Source organism: Eptatretus burgeri, chromosome 8, assembly GCF_056783735.1.
Source record: "Eptatretus burgeri isolate ZD-2024b chromosome 8, Ebu_testis_v1, whole genome shotgun sequence".
Taxonomy (NCBI): domain Eukaryota; kingdom Metazoa; phylum Chordata; class Myxini; order Myxiniformes; family Myxinidae; genus Eptatretus; species Eptatretus burgeri.
The window spans coordinates 32938533-32945037 of record NC_140968.1 but is presented as its reverse complement, the minus strand read 5'-3'; the positions used below and the strand labels follow the sequence as shown (position 1 = coordinate 32945037).

Here is a 6505-nt window from a genome sequence, read left to right as displayed (position 1 = left end):
GGTGACTAAACCGTCTCCCCCACCAGGTTTTTTGGTGAGGAGGGTGTTTGGATATGGACACCCAGCAGGATTAAAAACAAAACCTGTCAAAGGGCGGAGGAGCTCCTTGTGAGCCAACGGCCATCGACATCTCATGCCCAACTGTGTCTGCGGACGTCCTCCTGCAGTTGGGTTACTTCTTATTAGGAGGCTGGTGGCAGGATTTGCACTCCAGCCACCGTAAAACACTTCACTCCGCAAAACATTCTCGAAGCATAAAAAGTTGGAAAACCCACTCCGTGGGAGTACCTCCTGTGCAGCTACCCTTCGCAGGGAAGCTCACCGGATGATGGGAATGGGGCAAAGCCTTCGGAACCCCCAATCTTTGATGATAGGAGGGAAACCACGGGGTAACATCCCTGGGTCAGATTGCGGGAGAGTGTGTCGGAGTGGTGCTGAGGTGTTCTCCACCAGACGGCGGTCTCTTTGGGTTAACCTGAGGCGGTCCCTTCGGGTGAGTGCCTGGAATGTCCGATCCCAAAGAGAGGATGATCACCTGTCTCTGTTATCATCTGAGCTCAATCGTTTGGACATCGGTATTGTAGCAATCTCTGAGGTTCGGAGACTGGATTGCGGCGAGATCATGGTGGGTGGTTACACCTACTATTGGTCTGGTCGCTCTGATGGTTACCATACTCAGGGAGTTGCTGTATCTGTTTCCAATAAGCTGACTCCAATGATAATTGAGGTAACACCAGTCAATGAGCGTATTATGAGACTAAGGATTCGTCACTCCTTAGGTGTCATTTCCTTGGTCTCTGTTTATGCTCCGACTGAGGCGAGTGATCTCACCGTGAAGGATGCATTCTACGCCACACTCGAATCTGTGGTTGATCAGTGCCCCAGACGAGATACACTTCTAGTCTTGGGGGATTTCAATGCATCGACTGGAACTGATAGGGATGGTTATGAGATGTGTGTTGGTCCCCATGGGTCAGGAACTATGAACCAGAATAGCACTAAGTTCCTTGACTTTGCAAGAAGTCATGGACTTAGGGTGGCCGGTTCATGATTCAGCGCCCACAAGCTCATCCCTAGACTTGATATTCCAATCCTGGCAATGTGACAAAGGAGATTGACCATGTGCTTTTTGATGGTAGCTGGAGGATGATCCAGAACTGCAGGGTCCAGCGGAGTGCTCAGTTCCTCAATACTGACCACCAGCTTGTTGTATCAACTCTGAAGTTGCACCTTAAACCCAGGTAATGGTACCATCCCAGCCTAGGTTGGATGTTGGCAATCTCAAGGATGAGAGGGTAGCTGAGGAGTTTGTGAACAAGCTGAGTGGAGATTTGGGGAGTCTGGGTGCTTTGGGGGGTCCTGAAGAGTTGTGGAATGCCTTCAAGATCACCGTCCTTGATGTCACCGGTGGATGCCTTGGAGCTCACCACAGGGCAAATAAGAATTTTGTCTCTCAAGGGACACTGGACACCATTGACCAGAGTCACAGGGCCAGGCTGAATGGCAGAGCTGAGCTGTTCAGGGAACTGAGGTGTAAATCTGTACGTGCACTGAGGGTGGACAAGGAGGCCTATGTGCGAGGAATCTGTGAGGGGGTAGAGCATCACCTGTGGTCAAATGATTCTCGTCCTGCTTACAGGGGAATTCACACATTGCGTTCATCCAAGCCCATCCCTCGGTGTACTGCAGTGAGAGTAGAGGGTGGTAGGCTCTTGACAGAGGAGTCCGAAGTGAAGGCCCGCTGGGCCGGTTACTTTGAGCGGTTGTAGTGGGCTGATCCACCAGCTGTCGAGTTGGATGTCAGGGGTGTTACAATCCCTGTTGCTGACCCTCCAATCAACTGTGGTCCACCTTCGCTTGTGGAAACACATGCTGCGGTGAACCAGTTTAAATGAGGTAAAGCTCCAGGGATCTGTGGCATCCATGCTGAACTTCTCAAGGCTGGTGGAAATGTTGCACTCATGTCGTTGCATGCAGTTCTGTGCTCTGCCTGGAACACAGGCATCATCCCAACTGATTGGAAGAGGGGCCTTGTTGTCCCTCTCTGGAAAGGGAAGGGTGATTGCCAAGACTGCAACAACTACCAAGGGGTGACACTGCTCTCAGTGCCGGGCAATGTCTTTGCTCGGATAATTCTTGATAGGATCCGCTACCATCTGCTTGAGCACCAGCATCCAGAGCAGTCACATATGCTTGCAGCCTATGTTGATCTCTGTAAAGCGTTCAATTCAGTGAATCGGAATGCCCTCTGGAGGATTCTTGGTCTTCGTGGGGTACCACCAAAACTGCTCGATCTGATGTCTAAACTCTACTCTGGTACTAAGAGTGCTATGAGATGTGGTGGTACCATTTCTGACTTATTTCCAGTTGTTACTGAAGTTCGTCAGGGGTGTGTACTGGCCCCCACACTTTTCAGCACTTGTATGGACTGGACTCTAGGGAGGATGTCGGAGAGATCAAGCTGCTGTGCATCGTTTGAGAATGTCAAGATCTCTGACCTTGATTTTGCAGATGATGCAGTCATCTTTGCGGAGACTTTAGATATCCTTTTGGGGGGCCTCGAGTTGCTGAATGAGGAGTAGGAGCCACTGGGATTATGGGTTTCCTTGGTCAAAACAAAGATCCAGGCTTTCAATGACATCTTGGATGCTGCTGTCCTGTCTTTGTCTGTTTGTGGTGAGGATGTTGAGGTCGTGGAGAGATTCACTTACATTGGCAGTGATATTCATGTCTCTGCTGGCTGTGAGTCAGAGGTCAATAGACGTATGGGTCGGACCTGGGGAGTCATGGATTCACTGGATAATGGGGTGTGGTGCAGCCGGTGCCTGTGCGGGAGGAGGAACGTCCGAGTCTTCAGGTCCTTGGTGCTTCCAGTCTTGCTCTATGGATGCGAGACTTGGAATCTGACCAAGGGTCTGAGATGGAGAATTAATTCCTGTGGTACCAGATCTCTTCAGAGAATCCTTGGCTATCGCTGGTCGGACTTTGTGTCCAACGAGTAGTTGCTGAGAGAGACTCAAATGAGATTTGTTATCTGCATGGTCTGTGAGCATCAGCTGTGGCTGTACTGACATGTGGCTCGTTTTCCTGACACTGATCCTGCTCACCAGATTCTCTCAGTGAGGGAGTCTCATGAGTGGAGGAGGCCAACGGGCTGACCACGTGCCTCGTGGTTGCAGCTGGTTGATCGGCATCTCAAGGAGATAGGGATGGGCCAGACATCTGCCTGGGGGATGGCCAGACGGATTCCCCTGGAGTACCAGCGGAAAGTGGACGTAGTGACGCGCTGCTCTGGCGCATGCTCCCATCCCTGAACTGACCTGACTATTTACATAGTATTGATGCTGCCAAAGCAGTTTCTTAGGTACCCTTGGGCAACATGCAAAATTTGGTTGGAAATCATCGTGTAGCATTGGGACTCTCATGTGTATGTGCTGGTTGTGAATGTCTGTAGCTGTCGAGGAACCTGGGTAGGGTTTAAACGGCAAAGGGCTTACCTTGTGTCACTTTTCTTGGTTGCTTCATGCAGCTTTCTTTGGCTGGAAGAAGTTAATTGCATGGGAGAAGTTAATTTATTTGATAATCCTCGCCACCTGGAGTAATTGATGAGGTGAGAGATGATTGGTTATTCTCTCTGTTTATGTGTGAGAGGTATGATTGGGATTTGATATCTCATATAAAAAGCCCATTCTTACCACTGACTCACTCACTGATATTAATGTTCGGTACCTTCCGGGTGACGTAGAAAGCTGAAATTTCACCTGTTGCCGGACATTGAAGCAGATACACCAGGAAAATTCACAGAACCATCAGAAAGCATCCGTAAATTAAAATCTAAATACATGAAAAAGAAATGAAAAAAAATGCAGGTGAGCGACCCGAGACAATGCCGAAGCACGGTCATTTTGCGTGCCGACTGACATCCAAGCCGATACACCAGGAAAAATCACAGAACCATCTGAAAGCAACCGTAAATGAAAACATAAACAATTAAAAAAAAAAAGAAAATAAATAAATGAAAAAAAAACAAACAAATGCAGATGAGCGACCCGACTTTATCATTTTCTTTCAAACTTTTGCAAAATTATTGTGAAAGCTTTGCATTTGTTGATGTTTTCAAATCGCTTTTGAACAAATAATATTTATATATGTATAAAGGTCGAGGCTCATGGAATGGAGCTGGACAACATGGGTTATAATCATCAGCATTGATAAGGAGAACAGGTGAACAAGGAGCATACAGATGAAGGACACAAATAATAATTTGAAGACAGTGGGGGCAGAGTTATCAAGGCTGATTGGTGACGTCACAAATTGGTGACGAGGTGCCATCTTGAAAGGCTGGAAAGAAGAGCATTGAAGAAGTTCAAAGGAAAAAAAGATAGAAGATGATTCCGCAAAGAGTCGATTCGTGATCATCTCTATGTCATTAAAATCGAATAATTGTTGCCTTATCATTACTGACGTGTTTCTCGGTATTATCCCAAGATTTTGGCCTTCAATACCTTGTAACTCGATTCAAAGTTTAAGGAAGTTGAAATTAGATTCCACGTCTCATTGATTTCTTCAGAATGTATCGCAGGACAGTTTTAAACACGTTATATGCAAGGTCCTAATGGTGAGAAATGGTGAAAATAAGGAAAACGGGAACCAATGAATGTTACAGAAACATGGTGCTATAATTTGGTGAGTCACTGTGAGCAATCCACTCTTTCCTCTGTCAATCAACATGCCCGATCAAACAGAAATCCCTACCTTTGAGAGTTCAGGTACTGCTCTTATGATGAAAGCTTGTTTCTTTGTTTCCATTCCATCCTGCTTAGAATATCAACTTGCCTGTCTCGGGGAGCTGGAGCTGGAGGGAATGCCACGCTCGCAGAACGTTGACTTTTGCGGGATCTTTGGGAGAACCTGAAACCCCACAGCTGCTGAATGCATACAAGATTAGTGTTCACCTCATCCTGCTGGATCATGCACATTGGTACACCGAGGAGATTATATACGTGTGCATCAGAGATGATGGTCATGGCATGATCGCACCAAAATGGTCGTGACTTGATTGACCGCTTTCGAACCACGTTCTTTGAATACGCAATCGCGTGCAATATGAAGGGCCCACCAGTCCAACAAAATCCAACAAAATGAACGGTTCACCACGTTTAAAGGCACCAAACGAAGGTTCCCACAGGCCACCGTTGGACTGCAGGTGTATCAACAACTCAACACTCGATTTCCATGAAATCAAACCGTGTCGGCTCAGCATCCACCAGGGAATCCAGGCCGCCGGATGATATAATCCAACCGGTTGAACAAAGGTGAGCTGGCATTAGAAGCTAAACAGTGGGCCAACAATTAGCCAGCCTTCCAGCATGTCTCACATCCTGCACTCCATGCATGCCTGTCACCTTGAAGCCCAAGCTTGCTGTCAGTGCCATGAGAACGCTCCCCATAAAACAGCCGCCTAAACCGATCCATCGACTTCATTTTACGCTTGGTGCGCTCCTGGAATTAAAACTGCTCGCCATTGGATTTACCGGATGGTGGTATTTTTTCACCACTTGCTCCCTCTTTTCCTTCTGAGTGTTTGGTTGAGGCATTGGGACTGCACAGGGTATACAACCATCTGTTTCACAGACTTCATGGTATCAAACCATGTGACTTGCAATTTGCTAACCTTTTCCTTCCATATTCACCAGGCACAGGCATTCACGAGGTATGAAAAAAGTTAAAGACCATTCGGTCTGTTGTGCTTGTGCCAAATTCACATCCCAGTACAACACCTAGTCTGGCCAGTGTTATTTATACCACTGACCCCAAGCAGGGACGAGGCACATGATGGCTTACGTCTTTATTTCCAAGAGATAATGTTCATCCGCAACCTACATGCAAAAAAAAGGGACAGCCGGCTAAACGTCCAGAACCGTATGGTGGTGTGCTCTGAGATGCAGTGCTCCTTTTCCTGCCTTGTACCTATATAATCTCACATGTTGTATTTTGAAGGTATTCACAGTTGCATCTTCAGAAACTACATACAGTATTCAACTAGACAGTTCATAGAACATCTTACCTCGCGCTTTCATGAGAAACAAGGACATGGGAAGGGTCTACGAGCAGCAAATTTGATTTGACATGATGGCCTAAAATGCTGTAATATTTTGTCTAAGTACTGCGAAACGGAAGGGTTTTGAAAGTGCCGAAAAGGCATTTTCTGTTCTTCAGTGTTCAAGTATGTAATTCAATATAAATGAAATAAAGGTTTTAAACGTTGTGGGGAAAGAATATTTTTTCGTAAGTTTACCACCGTTGATGCACCACCTGATCGAACATGTTGCATTATTGCTTTGTGCCTGTTGTTTGTGTCCTTTGTGACATCCTTAAAAACAGGAAGTTTCCTGTTTGGAATGATTAAAAATTTTGTTTGATTGCCAGGCAGGCAGAGTTTAAAAAAAATTATCTCATTCCTCTCTGCTCATGCGTAATCGGGACGAATTCAGAGCCAAAGTAC

The 6505-nt window shown here is 46.6% G+C and overlaps 1 long non-coding RNA gene across 1 annotated transcript in view; it reads left to right on the top strand.

Moving 5' to 3' along the window:
• Nucleotides 1-6250, top strand: part of LOC147021472 (uncharacterized) — a 22561-nt gene extending 16311 nt beyond the window's left edge. The window contains exon 3 of the long non-coding RNA XR_015061373.1: nucleotides 4824-6250. This is a non-coding gene — a long non-coding RNA (uncharacterized LOC147021472). The remainder of the gene's footprint in view (nucleotides 1-4823) is intronic.
• Nucleotides 6251-6505: the final 255 nt, after the last annotated feature.